The following is a 17887-nucleotide window of genomic DNA, read 5'->3' on the forward strand; positions in this document are numbered from 1 at the left end:
ATGCATGAATGGCCCCTCATCCCCTCCATCCACCCTCATTGCTGCTCCTACCAGTTCGGGGTCTGAAGTTAGAGACCCAGCTAGAGATACAGCTGACAAGATGATAGAAGTGGAAGGGACAAGGGTGACCAGGGATGTTGGCTGGGGACCTGGAGCTGCCCTCCCAGCTGGAGGTGAGCACAGTGCCTACAGGCCCTTGCTGGCTGGCCCTGGCAACTCTCCCTCCCCTTCACTCAGCAGAACCAGTTTCTGGAGACAGTCTCAGCTGACAAACAGCCAAAGAGCAGTCACAGGGAGGAAACCCCCTATGTTCTGCCACGGGGAGGGGCCGGGAGCCTCAAAGGTCACCTGGAGATCCCTGCCACTGCTGGGTTACTCAGGCTGTGTCCGAGCTTTCCTGTCACTGGACACACACTGAGTACTTGCCAGGAACACAAAGTAGAGCACTGTTCCCGTTCCCTGGGGAGTCTGGGGTTGCTATGTATGGGTCCGGTCCCACAGCCCCTGGGCCTGCTCTGCTTTTGGCCACAGCTCCCCATTGCCTGTGTAGTGCTACCCCAGGGCTCTCTTGCACTCACCAAGGTGTCAGGTCTACAAATGCCAAGTGAGGGGTGCAGCCCCCAGCTAGGAACCAGCAAGGCAATACATCAGCCTCCCAGCAGACTCCTCCTCCTTTCCAGGCTCACGCGCCCCACCCCTTCCTTCCAGGATCAGCTGCCACATAAATTCTCCCCTCCAAGTCCTTATTCAGGCTGTGTGGGAGAAACCCGATTTCCTTGTGTGTTACTGGGGTGGTAAGCCCCACATTGGTATTGGGGGAAGGAACTGTGGGGCACAGAGAGGAAGTGCCCGTCCCCTGGCAGAGGATGAGCCTTCAGAGGTGGTGCCCTTGGGTCTGAATCTCGAAGGATGAGGAGGAGTCCTCTTGCAGATGCGATAGAAGGCATGCATGACAGGCAGGAGTGTGGCCACGGAGACTCCACAGAGAGAGCAAATGTGCAGAAGCTTCCAGTGTTTCAGCCCACGGGAGCCTGGGGTGCCAGTGAGGCAAGGACGTGGGCTGCTGGGAATCTGTCCTCATGCCCAGCACATCAGGGTCCAAGGTGGTAATGGAGCAACGTAGGAGTTGCTGCCACAGCTGGAGCCAGGCCTGTTAGGTCCCCTGGTTCCCAGAGCTGGGAGGAGCAGACCGCCCACCTGGGGCTACAGGAAGCAGAGGAGGTGGAGAAGCCTGCAGGAGCGACTGGCCAGACTGGAAGTCAGCCACGCCAGGGTCCTGTAGCAGGGACACAGGATAGCCTGGGTCACTCGAAGGCAGTGATGAAGGGGACAAGGAAGGACATGATCTGACTCCTCGTGACAGCTACATTCTGCAGAGCCCTCCTGGAAAGCCACCTGAGCCCCCTACTTCCTCAGGAAGCCCTTCTTCTTCCTCTGTCCTCGTCTCTCACCACCAACCCATTCCTATCGCAAAGGTTCTGGAAAAGACCTCATCCCTTAAAAAGCAGTCTCCAGGGACCTGCCCGTGAAGGACACTGCCATATTCTTAGCCCATTTCTCTCTCTCAGTACTGGGAATGAACCCAAGACCTTCATACTGAGCTATCTTCCAAATCCCTTTATAAAATTTTTTTATTTTGAGACAGGGTCTTGCTAAATTGCTAAGCTGCACAAGCTGGGCTCAGAGTTTTAATTCTCATGCCTCAGGCTCCCTGTGCGGGGATCACAGGCCCTGGCACTACACCCAGAGTTTATAGGGGTGCTGTGTGTAGGGATTCTGGAGATGGAGCCCAGGGCCCCAAGCTTGGGCATGCTAGGAAAGTGCACTACCACTGAGCAACGTCCCCAGACTGATGTTTGGTTTTTATTTTTAGAAAGCACAGAGGAGCTGGGCAGGTTTTTAACTTGCCATTTGTATTAGAATGCTGTCGTTTCACGGGGCACAAGTGTTATGTGTGGGACTGGGATGAAAATCCAGCCCATTTGCCAAGAGATCAGGGTCCGCTGTGGAGCAGGGAGAACTGGACATAGCAGCTTCCCCTGTCTCCCTTGCCAAGCCAGAGCAGGCCCTGCTGTCACTGTCATCCTGCAGCGGTCAGCCCGCTGCCCCTGTGCAGACAGAGCCCTGGCCTGAACCAGCCCAGGGCAAGAGCACAGACGACTCCAATCCCGGAAGAAGGAGCATCCTTGAGCTTTGACTCTGGCCAGTGCTTCATCTGTGGTCACTCCTTTCCTGCAACAATCCTGTACAGTGCCATCATCACCTCCATTTTGCAAGTGAGGAAACTGAGGCACAGAGAGGGGAAGTAGGTAACCTGTAAACCACAGCTAGCAAGCAGCACCTATGAGCCGGCACAGCCAGTTGGAGGCTCTTGGAGTCAGCAGTCTAGGGCCTGTGTAGGGGGAGTGGGGGTGTTCTCGTGAGCGGAGGAGCGGGTGCGGAGGGAGAGCGTGTGCCCAGTGGCATTTGCTGAGTGCTTAGAGGGTCCTGGGCCTCCTGGAGCTCTCAATCTCACTGGTGCCATAAGGCCATCGCTAAGCAAGAGCCTGCCTTCCTTCCTTCCTTCCCTCCTTCCTTCCTTCCTTCCTTCCTTCCCTCCTTCCTTCCTTCCTTCCCTCCTTCCTTCCTTCCTTCCCTCCCTTCCTCCCTCCTTCCCTCCCTCCGTCCCTCCTTCCTTCCTTCCTTCTTTTCTTCCTTCCTTCCTTCCTTCCTTCCTTCCTTCCTTCCTTCCTTCCTTCCTTGTGTATCCATCCCCTGCTCTCCCAGAGCTCACACTGTGTGGCAGCCCCACACCATGGTCCAGATGCCCAGCACTAGACACCCTACCCCAGGCCAAGTCCACTAGAAAGAGACCTTCTGCTGGCTATGCTCAGGGTGGGTGGTGGCCTCCCTTGCCCAAGTCCCCAGGTGCAATCTGAGTGTTTCCCTCCCGTTTTGTACCCTCTCCAGCTGGCTGACTGCTCAGACCTGAGATTCCTTCTGGTCAGCACTTGCCCAGGCTGCTCACCTGTGGGGTAGACAGACACCCTGCTATCCCCAGCCAGGCTGAGGGCCCAAGGATGATACTGAGGACCAGAGGCCTCTAGCGTATATTGCTGAAGGCATATTAGGCTCAGACTTTTTTCCAACCCTTTCCCCATGGCCTGGAGAGACCCTGCTGCCCCAGCAAAGTCATGGTCCACTCCCCTGTCCCTTCCCCCAGGGTTTGATGCCCTGTGTCTATCCAGGAAGTTTGTCTTTCCTTCCAGAGTAACCTGACCTTGGCCAGGGAGCATCCCAGAGTGTGATTTCCATCCGGCTTTGTCCCGTGATCGCTGTGGCATGGAAACATCACCCTCCACTCCCCTCCCACCCTGCAGCCACCTCAAGGCCACTTCCTGTGTGACCGTCCTGCTCCTAGCAGCAGAGTCATTCCCACACTGGCCTGGGCTGGGGCTGGGGCCAGTTCTCTCTCCCTTCCCCTCTCTCTCACCATCCCTAGAACTCTCCAGAAAGGAAGCCCTTCTGTTAGGAGGCCGATTGATTAATAGCCCAGCTTTCACTGATAATCCCAACCCTGAGAGCCACAGCAGCCCAAAGCCTTGAGTAAACATAGTAATTTTCCTTAAACAAACACCCTTCCCACAGAGTGAAGTTGGTGATCCCATAGCCAGGCCAGCTGACCCAGCAACCATTTTCCTCTGGTGTCCAGCCCCATGACAAGGCTGCAGGAATGCTTGGGGATTGAAACCTCCCATGGGCCTGGGGCTCTCATGGCTTAAGTACTGTGCTCTACACCTGCTTCCCAGCCTGCAGAAGCTGCTCCACCTCTACCTCGAGCCCCTCACCCTGCCCACCTGACAGCTCTCCTGGAAGGCTGCAGCCCTGCTCTTCATCTCAGCCTGCTGTTCCTTTCCGATTCCTCTTGGACTTGGGAAACCAAACATCCTACCTCTTCGTCTCCTACCTTCAGGCCATCTTGTCTTCCTAGTGTGCTCAAATTCACTTTCCTATTGCTACGCTGGTGGCCTCAGTTTGGGCACTGTCCCCCAAGTTCCTTGCCTGCTTCAGAGGTGGGGTGGAGGCCCTGGGGCCTGCAGAGTGCAGCACCTGCTGACCTGTTTAGGAGTCAGTTACAACGGGTCACAGAACTGAGGGCAGAGAGGTCTCATGGCCTCCGGTCCTATATGGAGGCCATCATGGTCACCCAGTAGGCTGTCTATTTTGGAATGCTAATTTTTCTTGCCTTTCTGTTTGTCTGGGGTGTCTCTCTGTGTGATATCTCTTTTTCCTTTCTCACATTTAAACCAGAGTAGTTTGAAAGTCTTGCTGAGTTGATTTGCTCAAAGTTAAGGGCAATTTAGGAAATTTGCAGAGGAGATAAATAGATTTAGTGGGATGAATAAATTGGCCCCAGGGCACAGCGGGGTGCAGAAGCTCTTGACCAGGATGGGGAGATGCTTGGACAGTGGGGTTTGTGACTCTGCCTCCTGGCAGGGATCAGGAGTCCGCAAGAGTCCAGGGAAGAGCAGTGCTCACCGCTCATCCAGCCTTTGCCATCGTACGCACAAGGTTCCCGGCCTTGACAGAGACTCAGCTCAGAGGCAGAGAAGGGACAGTCGCATCTTCATGTGGACTCTGGAGCCTGGTGGCTGCCCTCAGTCTGGGTGCAGTGTGGGATGCAGGAGCAGTTCCCAAACCCAGGAATGCCAGGAGGGACAGAGTGGCATTTCTGCAGTCTGGAGGATTGATCCCAGAGCCAGCCACACCTCTCCCTTACAGAAGAGGCCTTCTAAAGGTGTGGAGGCATGAACCCAGCAGAGCACACGGCCCTGTGTCCCATCCTTGAGCTCAGCCTCTGCATATGCTGGTCTACGTCCAAGTCCTCCCTGCCATTTGCTGACTCCTCTTTGGAACTGGGCTTATAGATGGTGCCCATTGAGGCTCAGCTGCCCACACCTCTACCTCTATGCTCCACTTCCTCCACCCTATGTCCCTCATACTGAGCCACATCCTCAGTCCACTTGTTTTTTTGTTTTCACAAGGTCTCACTGAGTTGCTTAATGGTCCAGGCTGGGCTCAAATATGGGATCCTCTTGTCTCAGCCTCCCAGAGTGCTGGGAGAACAGGTGTATGCCACCACACCTGGCTCTCTTCTTGCTTTTTTATTGAGATACAATTTGCATATGGTAACGTTCACCCTTTTGAAGTGTATGATTCAGTGTTGTTGGTGTTTTCATAGAATTGTGCAACCATTGCCACTAATTCCGGAGCATTTTTATCATCCTCAAATATACCCACACCAACTGGCCTCACGTGCCTTTCTCTTTTGCCCTGAGAAACTGGCTCCTGCTCTGAGCGGAACCTCGAGTAGTATGGAGATTTTCATGCTTGGCTTCTCCTTCTCCAGCATGTCTTCAGCGTTCACTTGTCTGGTGACATGCCTCAGGGGTATGCCTCCCAATTTTTGTAAGGTAACGCTGTATGTTATTTCTTGACCAAGTTCTTTTTAAAAACTAAACTAGTTATTAGACCACAGAAAAGCCATAACTTCTTTTTTGAAAGAGTCAAGCCCTAACCTCCTATTCAAAATGAATGACTCAGCAGGGCAGGGTGGTGCACTCCTGGAATCCCAGCACTTGGGAGGCTGAGGCAGGAGAACTGTTTGCAAGATCGAGACCAGCCTGGGCTAGAGTGAGCCCAGAGGCAGCCTGAACTATGCAGCGAGACCTTGCCTCAAAAAGACCAGGAAAAAAAAAAAGGCCCTAGATTTATTTAGCGAGTGCTATTTCTATAAACTAAATACAAAACTTGAATTTTACATCCACCCCACAGTCTCCCCCTTTCCTACTCAGAGTACCGATTCAGTCAGTATCTATGTAATTTTTTTACTCTGCATAAAGACTGATAAACTGTAAGGAGGCACTGCCACTTCAATCCACAGAAAATTCTTCTAATCTTCCCGAAGTAGCCCAGAATCTCCCTGGCATGTGTGCCCTATTTCTATAAATTTTAGTTCATTATCACATCTTCCCATGTGTGCTGTGTCCTCCTCCCATTTTCTTTTTGAAGTTACAGGGAGGAAGTTCAAAAAAAGAGGAGAGAAAAAAATAGGAAGAAGAAACTTTTTAAAAAGTTTTTTATTTAACTTTCTTTCTTTCCTTTTTTTTAAAGACCTGTATTTTCCAGGCTGATAAGATGGATGATTTCTATTGTATCTCTTTGATCATCAAAGAGGTAGAAGAATAACAGATTCTTAGTATAGTTATCAAGCTCACCTGGTACCATCAGAATGAAGAATTTAAATGAAATATTCAAGTCAAGGGGGAATACTTCATAGATTAAAATTCTCTGATATTCCCAGTACTCTCATTTATTGCCTATGTGTTTTCCTAAAAATAAATTGGAAGTATAATAAAAAGAATCCAGTGAAAAGCTGGTAAGTGTTTAACATGCGCATTGACTGAATATGTATTTTATTTTATTTTTAATAAATATTTAAAATGTTAAATGCTATATTTTTCTGCTAAAAGGAAAAAGTAATTTTCCATTTTGTCATTGAGTAATATGTAGGCCCTTTACTACTAGTGCACTACTAGCCTGTGATATGTTCTTTTTTGTTGTTTTGCTTTTTGGTGATGATACTGAGGACTAAACTCAGGGCCTTTCCACTAAGCTATGTCTCTAGCCCTTTTCCATTTGAGACAGGACCTCACTAAGTTGCTAAACTTTCCAGGCTGAGCTCAAACTTTCAATCCTCCTGCCTCAGTTTCCCGGAGTGCCAGGATTACAGGCGTGTCCCACCATGCCCCATGCAGTGAATAAACACGGAAGACTGGAGACCCAGGCTCTTCAGGGAATCCTTCTGGTTTCCTTCAGTGTTTTTCCATCTCAAAGAATCTACATGTCTAAGTTTCCTCTATGTGGAAACCTGTGGTAGGTCTTGGGCCCTTTCTTGGGAAGTAGTGGTTGAGCTCCGAGGTCTGGATTCTAGAATGTTATGTCATGCTACCTAACGAATGACCCCAATCAACACTTAGCCTTCCTTTTTCATTTTCTTTTCTTGTTTCTCTTTTCTTTGGTGGGGTTATGGGAAGGTGGAAAGGGTACTTTCCATCCAAAGTTCATGCAGCCCTGGTTGAATTTTAAATAAAGGAAGAAAACCTCTCCCAGGTTGTACCACATGGATCTCAAGACACGAAGACCTTGTGGCCACATCTAGTGAGTCTGTTCATCTTGGTTGGCATAGTAGTTGGCTTTACATCACTGTGAGAAAACACCTGACATAAACACTTAAAGGAGGAACGATTTATTTTGGCTCATGGTTTGAGAAATCTGCGCCATGGTCACTTGGCCCCATTGTTCTTAGGTCTGTGGTCAGGCAGAGACATCAAGGCAGAGGAAAGCTGCTCCCCTTATGGTGGCCAAGATGAGGGTGGGGGTAAACAGAAAGGAAGGGACTGAAGACCAGGCACGGTCTCAAAGATCACACCCACGACTCCACTCCCTTCACCTGGACCCCATCCTCTGTTCCTGTCACCTCCCAATAAAGCCATCAATTATGATCTCATCAACAGATTGATCCACCGATGAAGCTGGACTCTTGTGACCCAGTCTCTTCCCCAAAAACCCATCAGCGAGCTACCAAGATTTTAGCAGGTGAGTTCCGTGTATATTTCAAATCCAAACTGTAACACCTGGTTCTTCCGTGTGCTGCTTCCCACCCATTCACCTTCTCCTTTCTGTGTCCAGAAGCTGCCTCTTGTGGGTGAAGTTAGTGGGCTCCCTTAATCTCTGGCTGGATTTGGCCAACCAAATGGTGGAAGATTGGACAGAGGGAGGTGAACAAGTCGGGAATAATTATTCCTTAGTAAGGCTGCTCCAATGTCCCTTCACTGAAGGTCACAGTCCTCTTTGCTCAGGTTCTGGGCCTCCTGTTACAGGCAGCTGAATTAGATAGCAGTATTATAGGCAGTCAGACAGGGCTGGGCCCTCAAAGGAGCCAGTGCAGAAGGCTAGATACCTTGCAACCTTGGAGGAGACAGATACCCACTGTAGGCCAGACCTCAAGACAAAAGATCAAGCAAATACACCCAAACCCTAAGGACTGATATTCTGAATAGGTCTCTGTCACCCTGAGGAAACCAGGAGTCACCATCCCAACCCCCTAAAGAAGAGCACTGCTCTGCGTGCACGCCTGTTTGCTATGTGACTCACTCCCCATTTGTTCCTGATTCAATCAATTTTACCCACACAGTTCATCTCACTGGTTGACCCACCTTAGGCCCATCTTGTAAATTCCCATTTTGGGCCTGTCTCATCTCATGGTTTTGCTTTATAAAAGTCCCTAGCAAAGAGAGTCTTTGCCAACCCTCTTGGAATTCTTTGTCTCTCTCTGACAGAAGCTTTCTTTCTCTCAATAAATATATCCTGCTCTTAATCTCTATTTTTCCTAAAATTCATTCTTCAATTTCACAGAACACAAACTCATATCAGAACATACAGAAGGTTGGGAGTTTTTGTTCTTCTATATCACTCCCATGAGGCTTTATGTCCAGGAATGATATCTGTGCAGCTGGTACCAGTAGCCAGAGCTCCTGTGGCCTGCATTCAAGTTGCCTAGACCTTCCCTGAACCTTTGGGCAGAGTTGCTTTCTCAACCCCCTCAAATTACCCCACTTGAGGGGTGCCCCATTTCCTGCTGAACTCTGGCTGAGACAGCTGGGGACTGTCAAGTGTCATGGCCAAGAGTTAGGGTTTTTGTTTCAGATTGCCACCCCTTAGTGGCATTAACTTGGGAAAGTTAATTGAGCCATCAAATCTCAACTTCCCTATCTGCAGAATGGGCACAATGGCAGTTCCTTCACAAAGCTAAGGGGGAAGGACAGCAGGCATGGCTGTGGCACATTACTGACCCAGGGGAGACTTGTGTCAATGACAGATGCTGTAGTAGGATGCGTGGAGCTCTGAATGTTTCAAGGGAGGCTGCTGTTTTCCTTTTCCCTTCCTGCTTACTGTCATCTCGCTTCAGACCAACAGCTGGCACAGGAGTGCCAGGGACATTTAATGAGCCCCTGCTCTGTGGGAAGACACCGACATCTCCTCTTCTTCCTCATAGGAGCCTGCTGTCAGGAAGTCACCACAGCATGGAGAAGCTGAGACAGGCTCCCAGGGGCCCTTGGTGCGGGAGACTCTGCTGTAGCTCAAGTCTCGGTCATGCAGATGGCTGACTTTATTACTGCAGCTGGGGACTGTAGGCAGAGGAAACAAGGTCTCCTCTTTGCTTTGTTTGGACCCTGTGCAAGTGCCACCTGCTAAGTGGGTCGCCTCCTGGTTTATGAGGGAGCTGCCGGGTTGCAGAAGGAAGAGCAGGGTCTCGGGACTGCAGAGAGCTGGGCATGACTGTCACTGTGCTCTGGCAGTGGGGAGACCTGTGCTAGTTGCAGGATCTCTTGGACCAGCAGCTTCTGCATCTGTCCTGAACACACAGAGCCACACTGTCAGCAAGGATACTGGCCACTCAAGGATACCGAGCACCAGGTGTCCAGCTCAGCAGCACAGTACCAGCCCGGCAAGCACAAGGTCCTGAGTTTAACTTCTGTTACAAAAAACACCACCAAATCCCCCAAAACTACAGAAAAAGAAAAGGGGTACTGTGAGGACAGGAAATCAGGGAGCTTCTGTGAGGGACCAGAGCCAGGGACGGGATGAGCTGGCTGGGTGAGACTGGGTAGCATCTGAGGATGGGGAGCAGCTGGGGGTGGAGAGTGGAGGATGTGGCTGGAGGGACTGGTCGTGCCCGCTGCCTGCCTCCCACAGTGGGCAAGCGTGGGGGAGCGGACCAGGAGACTGAGAGCACCTGCCAGCGGATGCGCCCCCACACCCACACTTTCCTTCACGTGCTCAACACTTTCAAGGAGCATTTGTTGACGCCTGTGAGGTTCCAGACCTGTGTTACACACTGGGGCACAGCAAGAAAGAGATCTGAGCACTGCTCTTGACAGTCATTTGCATGTGTGTAACCTTAATAAATAAGCGGTTTTCTTAGAGAAATACTCCTTCATGAGTCAGAGAAATACTCTATGCTGAACTGTATGTAATAGCTAAATCCTGCCGAAAGCAGGATTTGTGTGTTCAGGCTGCAGTAACAAATACCTGGGAGACTTGGAAACAGCAGAAGTCTGAGGTCCAGGTGCCAGCAGGTTTGGTCTCTGATGAGGGTTCACTTTTGGCTTCAGAGGTGACACTTTCTAGCCATAATCACAGAGGGTGTGGGTGGTGGGGAAACAAGCTACCTTGGGTCACTTTTTATAAGGACACTGACAACCGTTCACGCACGGCTGGGCCTGCTGACCTGCTTCCCACCAAAGAGTCTATGCCACCACATTCAGGGCAAGAATTGGGTTTCAATGACACCAAGGTCTGATGGGGAAAGGCACACTGAGACTGGACCAGTGTCTATGCTAGGGGAGGGTTTCACCAGACCACATCCACACTGGGAAACGCAGCCCAGCAATGCAAATGAACCGGCCAGCTCTTTCATGCTATGAGAAAGGGTCACCAAGATGTAGCATTCAGAGCAAAGCACAAATTGCAAGACAGTTAGAGAACGGTTCCATTTCTGCAGAAAAAGATCTTGAAGGAGTGATGCAAAGAATTTTCACCAGTGTTACCCACCGGAAGGGACTAGGATGGAGGTGGCCTCCAGGCGGTCTCACTATATGTTGTTTAAATCCAAGAATTTCTGTGTATCAGCTACATGAGAAATGGCTCAGAAGGAATGATGTTATCTTTTCCTGTCTGAAGCTCAGTTTATTTCTTTGCAGAATGAGGAGTTTGTACGATAAGATAAGATATTTAAAGGGTTTTCTACCCCTCCCCTTGCCCCCGCCCCAGTACTAGGATTGAACCCAGGGTCTCTGTGCTGGCGTTACTATATTTTCCTTTGAGATAGGCTCTCACTAAATCACTAAGTTGTCCAGGTTAGGCTCAAACTTTTTATCCTCCTGCCTCAGCTTCCCAAAGTGATTGGATTACAGACATCGACCACCACTAAATTTTTTTTGGTGGTAAAATACACGTGAGGTTCACCATTTTAAAAATTGCTAGAGTACAACGCTGTGGCAGTATGTACATTTGCACTGCTGTGAAATCATCTTCACTATCCACCCCCAGAACCTTTTGATCTCCAACCCCAAATCCATACTCATTGACAAGAACTTCTGTTCCTCTGCTCCCTGCCAGCTCCTGGTAATTATTATTCTTTTCAGTGCTGGGGATTAAACCCAGGGGTTTGCCCGAGCCGGGCAAGTGCTCCATCAGTTACATCCCTCGCTCTGTTTTTATTTTGACGTGATGTCTAGCTAAATTGCCCGGGTTGTACTCCAATTTGTAAACCTCCTGCCTCAGCCTCTCACGTGGTTGAGGTAATAACAAACGTGTTAACATGCTCGGTTCATTTTATTGATTTTCAGGGACTTTTGTTGTTGCTGAGTTGTAGGAATTTTTATTATATATCTTGAATATTAGTTCATCAGATACATAATTTGTAAACGCAATTTTCCCCCATCTGTGGGTCTTTTTTCTGCTATCATGTCCTTTAATGCACAGTTTTAAATGTCAAACAAACCCAATTTATCAAAAGGAATGGATTATAAAACATTTACAATAAAAAAGACGAAAAGAAACATAGGTGGAAACAGCAGGAACAAAGTTGCCCTCCGTGTCCTGGGATTGCGCTGGCCACAGCTGCGGGGGGGGGGGGGGGGAGCTGAGGGCTGGGTGTGCGCACCCCCCCCCCAGGACCCCAGGGGGGGCCTGACTTGAGTGGATGCGTGTGGAGGACTTGACCTGGACTTTCCCTGAGAGGTGTCACTGGGGACCTGCCCGAGTGGCCACAGGCAGGAAGTTCTCTGCCAGCGAAGCCCTGGGGGCGCCCACCTGCCCCTTGCAGCCCCCTAACTGTGGGTCCAAATCCAGGGCCCAGAGCCCGGGTCTCTAAAGAACATCTGTTTCTCTGCCCTTTGTTCCCTGTAAATCGCTCGTCACCTTTCTTTTGTTTCATAAGGATTAATTTTTTTCTGATTCTAAAAATAGTATGTTTACAGCCAAGCGACCCAAGTATAAAGGGCGCGCGAAAACCGCAAGCCACCACGCAGTCACCTCCGCTGCCTTCATGCCCGGCCTCCCCATCCTCACCCCCCAGGGAAGCCCCTTCAAGCCTAGCTGGGCTCCGCTCGGGGTGCCCTGGTTCCCCAGCCCGTTTCCACCCGAGCCTCTATATTGCTACTATTAATGTTCGAACTTATTTTTTTCCAGCCTTGAAAAGAATTATTTTATGTTTCGAAACTCCCTCTTACAAATGTAATTTGGTTATTTTAGGAACAATAAGATAATGCTGTTTATAATAGCGTTTACTCATAAAATGATCACATGAGGTGTTACTAAAAACGGCTCTCATCAGGATGCTGCTTGCCGCCCTGCGTCAGGCAGGCTGGCGAGGAGTGGGCGGCCCCCTCTTCCCTTGACTTTTCTCTGAGAGGGCTGCTCAGCGGGCCTGAAGTCTTGCACATTTTCTAGACGTCAGTCACTGCGTAAAGTTGCGTCCATGGCCCGCCCCAGTGCCCACTACTTTCCACAAAGAGCTGAAAAGTACAGGCTCCCCACGGACTGCTGGGGCGGTGCCCTGTTAGTGTTTAGCAGGGTCTGTTTATCTCCTGCTCCAGTGCCTCATAAACACCCGAACCCCCTGTGCCTCTTGTAGCTCAGTGCTAGCACACCTGGTTAGCCCAGACTTGCAATGGGACAGATGATATCTTATCTCCAAGCCTGGAGCTGAGACATGCCTTCCTCTTATTGTATAAATAGCATAGGTCCAATGTCTAAAATGAAAATTAACTACAGCTGACCACCTTGGCACATACTTGTGAGCCCAATACTAGGAAGGCTGAGGCAGGAGCATTGCTGTAGGTTTGAGGCTAGCTCAGGCCATAGTGAGTTCAAGGCCAACCTGAACTAAACCAGAAAACCATCTCAAAAAAACAAAAACAAAAATAAAACAAAAACTTCAGAAAACCAAAGTAAAATAAAATTTATCAACAATCTTATAACCTATAAAGAACTACTGATACATATATTTTGTGATACACCTGTGCCTATGTGTGAGTAGGTGTGTGTGTGCTTTAAAAAAAAAACAAAATAGGGGGCTGGGGATTTAGCTCAGCGGCATAAGTACCTGCCTTGCAAGCAGGCAGTCGTGGGTTCGATCCCCGGTACCAATAAAAAGGAAAAAGACAAAAAAAAAAAAAAAAAAACAGAAAAAAAACAAAATATACTACGAATACTGTTCATATCTATTTCCTTCTCTTAACAATAGGTGATAATGGGGCTGGGGATTTAGCTCAGCAGCATAAGCGCCTGCCTTGCGAGTAGGCAGTCGTGAGTTCGATCCCTGGTACTGATAAAAATGAAAAAGACCAAAAAAAAAAAAAAAACAATAGGTGATAATAATCTTATTAGCTATGTATAAGTTAAACACTCTGTGCCTCAGTTTCCTCAAATGGAACATGGGATGCTATGAAGATTAAAGAAATTACCATGTGCTGGGTGTGATGACACACTCCTGTAATCTCAACTATGGAGGAGGTTGAGGCAGGAAGATCTCAAACTCAAGGCCAGTCTAATCAACTTAGTAAGACTCTATCTCAAAATAAAGTTAAATTTTAAAAAAGCCTGGGGATTTAACTCAGTGATCCCTTGCAAGACGTGATGGCACACACCTGTAATCCTAGCATTTGGGAGGCTGAGGCAGGAGGATCATGGTGAGTTCAAGGCCAGCCAGTACCTACATAGTGAGATCCTATCTCAAACCAATCCCCCCCCCATTAACTCAATGATCCCTGGGTTCAATAAAAAATTTAAAGCACTCATATTAGGGCTTGGTACACAGGTGCCCTCCATGGGTGTCAGCTGTTATTTTAGTAAGTATTACTCATCGTTCTTAGTGGCTGCACAGAATTCCACTGTATACACTGATGGATCTGGTGGTTTGTCCCAAAGCAATATTGACAGACATTTTTGTTTCCCACGGCTGGAGTGAGAGCTGCTATTGGCATCTAAGGTGGAGGCCTGGGATTCTGCTAAAATGTCCCACAAGGCATAGGACGGGGTCCCAAGACAAGTGAATAGTGCTGAGGCTGAGAAAACTGAGTCTAAGTGATTCCTAGCTGGTGTCACCAGCCCCATCTCATGGCCCGCTGTCTCTGGGCTCAGCTTTCTCACTCTGCACCATGTGGTCATAGTCACGCCGGAGCTGTCTCGGGGGGAGACAGAAGTAGGCCTGACGTGCTCTGCACAGGGTGACCTGGCACAGTGCAGACACGAGCAACTGTTTCCATGCCCAGCGGGGCAGGAAGGGGAGTTTGAGATTTGTACCCCTCAAGACCTCTTGCACCATCAATAAATGGGCGCAGCTTGAGACCATACTCATAAGTGAAATAAATCAATCTTGCATGTGTGAATACCGAATAGTTTCCCTAATGTAAGTAATGATTCAAATATATAAAAGTAGGTGGTAATCATGATTCCCCATTATGCTGGCCTTGAAGCCTTAAAAAGTTTTCACTTATTAATTGGAAAGGCTTTATTCTGGGCTGCTTGATATTATTGCCTGTGATGAAATGAACAGCTATTTTGAAGAAAATAAGTCATCATAATAGCTAGTGCTGATTTACTATCATCTTGTTTTGAAGCCCCACCAAACTGTGGCTCTTCTGTCTCCATTGGTTTTATCATGATGTATCTTTCTGGATTTTATTATATGTGATAGTATAAACAAAAATTGTTATAGGCAAAGAGATAATATAGAAACCATTGTTTATTTTCTGTTAGTGGGTTCTAAAAACCCTACAATGCTTTCATCCACTTGAATGGTTTTACACTGACTTGATATGTTTGAAGCTATAGTATATGAAGTTATATTCAAATATTTCAAGGAAAAAGACACTATGGTAACTACTATCAAACCGGGTTATTTGGTGGTGAAGCACTAGGTTGCTGAAACTGTCATGCTTTGACCTGTATTGTTATGATGTTATGTCCTCTTTTATCTCAATCTCTTCCTTATTCATTAAAAAATTATTTAGTTATTTTTTATGATTTTTTTAATTAAGGGGAAAAATCAAAAAAATTAGCAGGATATATAATAGTAACTTATTTGATTTCCTATTAACTTGATTTGAAGTCCTGTAATACTCCCGCTATCTTGTTTTGACTGATTAGACTCTGTTCCATTCTGTATGATAGTATCAATTTTGAAGGTATAGGCAACTACTTTGAAGGCAGTAATATTCACTATGATGCCCATTCTGGTTTGACTATTATCTTCTTTGGAAGTCTTGTAGTGTTTACAAGGTTTAGGTTTTATTGGTCTTGTTCTCTACTGTTTTGTTCAACTTTATAATACCTAATGAGATAGACAATTCTTTTTAAGGAAGCAAGAGGCATTATGGTAACCATTGTCGATAACCATGTACCCTGTTTTTACATCATGTGCTATGTCTATCCTTGGTTTTGACTGACAGCTTTGTTTTGCCATATTTGACTTTATTCTCTTCCAAAAAAAAAAAAAAGTAATAAGAACTAAGGAGTAATAAAACCCAAAATGTGTAAATTTTGTTGTAAAAAAGAGAGGGAAAAAAAGTGCTCTAAAGTATACAACTGCAAGTGTGTTTAGGGGTGTTAAATAGATGCCCATATTAATGTTTTTGGTTGGATCATTGAACACAGCTGTTTGCAGTCTCACTGTTTGAATGTCCACTTTGTATGCTTTGATACTGTGACTTGAGCAACTGTCTCTAGGATGATAATTGTAATCTATTAACTGGTGATTTCTTACTGTTTTTTTTTTTTTTGTAGTTTTGTATTAATTGTACCCTTACACTGCTTTGTTTTGTTTTTTCTCTTTTTCCTTTTAAATAAAATTAAAAAAAAAAAAAAAAGACCTCTTGCACCTCCTGTGCCTCTTCAACAACCTAAAGGGCAAAGCTCAGCCATATCACCCTTAGTACTGGCACTATCACCAGGGCCCTGGCTCACTGCCATGCTGCCTTGGGATGTCTGTCGGGATACAGGAGGTGTTGTAGTCAAGGGTTGCAGGGAGAATGATTACATACAGGACACAGAACTTATAATACTGTCTTATGATGGTCACCCAGAGTTAAATATAAGAAAGTGCAGGAAATCTGCCCACAACACCAAAGACCCAGGTTATTCAGTCAAGGGCCTGGATCCCACAGCAGTGTCCTGCATGAGTCCAGATGAAGATCTACCGCCAATGACAATGCATACCACGAGTCCAACTGGAGGTCTAGAGCCCACGAGAAAGACTCACACCAGTCTGTTTTATGGATCTGCACTGGGAAGACCCAAAGGTCAGGGTGGAAGCTAGAAAGTCTATGCCAGTGGGGTGAAGGAGCTTTGCTGGTAGATTGAGGGTTCTACACTGGAGCTGAGAAGTCACACAACAAAGACCAGGGCTGTCCTGAAAAGCACCACAGCCATCCTGAATGAGAGGGAGGTCCTGACCTCCTCTGATGATAACAGCTGAGTACCTATCAGGAAGCCAGCATGAGGAGTTTCTCCTGGAGATTAAACAGCACACATCTTCCCCTCTGGAGCCAGGAAGCGATGGTTCAAAGTGAACCACAGCCACTCCCAGAGACATGATCCCGAGCTCCTCCAATGATAGTGGCTGAATTCCTATCAGGGAAGGCAGCATGACCAGCTCCTCCAGAGGAACCAACAGCTCGACACAGCAACACTTAGGAGAACCCACAACACCTAGCTTCTCCTTTTCCACGTCTCTGTCTATGCTGGCAACTTTCCTCAGGTGGGCCATCTACACGCAGCACCATGCTGATTTAAATCAGCTGGTGTTAAATTGACCACCAGTTTTGAATTCATAAAAAGGGCCCTGTAGGCGCCACTCCTGAATAACCTCCAGGTGTGTGGGGGGGGTTGGGCTCTGTTCTCCTTGTCTCTAGAGTATACACTGAGGCCCTTCCCCCCCCCCGGGATTGGACACAGAGACACATTCTGACAGTGACCTTTCGTGCTGTTGGAGGGGCTGGTGTCAATCACAGAGTATAAAAGGGTTCTCTAGGAGGTCCCCGAGGTTTAACCGTGGGTGAAGAAGTGTGGAAAGCCAGCCTTTGGGGTTAACGCTACTCACTCCCTTCCTTTCATCCCACTGCGCCCCACATCCCTCAAAAACCCATGACCTTGCCCACCCATTTCCATGTGGTGAAGGCAGCTGACTCCTCTGGACACCTGCAGCCCTCAGGGCCTCTCTGTGGTTTATCTCACTTGGGCTTCTCCATATCAGGCCCTGGGAGACATCGATAAGCCACCCAGACAAGACCCTGCCATCACAGGGGAGACAGGCCGTGACCCTGGGCATGGGTCAGTGTACAGAGGACTGTAGTGGTGATGAAATCTTCCGGGGAGAAAAGTGGGGCTCCCCTAGGCCCATTCCAGGCAGCTTCTCCGGTGAGAGGCTTGGTTGCAGCCAGGATAAGGAGTTGGGATGGGTGCACACAGGTCAGGAGGGAGAGGATGTACAAAGACCCTGTGGTGGGAAGGAGCAGGAGGAGGAAGACACACGGTAAAGCAGAAAGGCTCCACTACCTCGTCCAGCACGGCGGTGGCATGGATGAGGAACCCAGAGTCAAGGAGAAAAGGCCATTCACCATGTGGCTGTAACTCCTCCTTCCCAGGACAGCATCTTTTCCACATACAAGTCTGCAAATCCCTCCCCACCCAGTCCTGGGAGCGGCTGCGCTGGCTGGGGCCTTGATCACCTCCCTGCTCTGCCAGGAAGCAAGAGGCGATGTGGGTAGGTAAGGGGCTG

The sequence above is a fragment of the Cavia porcellus genome, unplaced genomic scaffold (genome assembly GCF_034190915.1).
Source record: "Cavia porcellus strain 051 isolate PalLab524CR breed Dunkin Hartley unplaced genomic scaffold, mCavPor4.1 scaffold_2, whole genome shotgun sequence".
Classification (NCBI taxonomy): Eukaryota; Metazoa; Chordata; class Mammalia; order Rodentia; family Caviidae; genus Cavia; species Cavia porcellus.